The sequence below is a fragment of the Rhincodon typus genome, chromosome 1 (assembly GCF_021869965.1).
Source record: "Rhincodon typus isolate 14 chromosome 1, sRhiTyp1.1, whole genome shotgun sequence".
NCBI lineage: Eukaryota > Metazoa > Chordata > Chondrichthyes > Orectolobiformes > Rhincodontidae > Rhincodon > Rhincodon typus.
The window spans coordinates 17796230-17796442 of NC_063332.1; positions in this window are offsets into that span (position 1 = coordinate 17796230).

The following is a 213-nucleotide window of genomic DNA, read 5'->3' on the forward strand; positions in this document are numbered from 1 at the left end:
CGTAGGTGTTCTGCAAAGCGGTCCCCGAGCCTCCGCTTGGTTTCCCCGATGTAGAGGAAGCCACACCGGGTACAGCGGATGCAGTATACCACATTGGCAGATGTGCAGGTGAACATCTGCTTGATGTGGAAAGTCTTCTTGGGGCCTGGGATGGGGGTGAGGGAGGAGGTATGGGGGCAGGTGTAGCACTTCCTGCGGTTGCAGGGAAAAGTG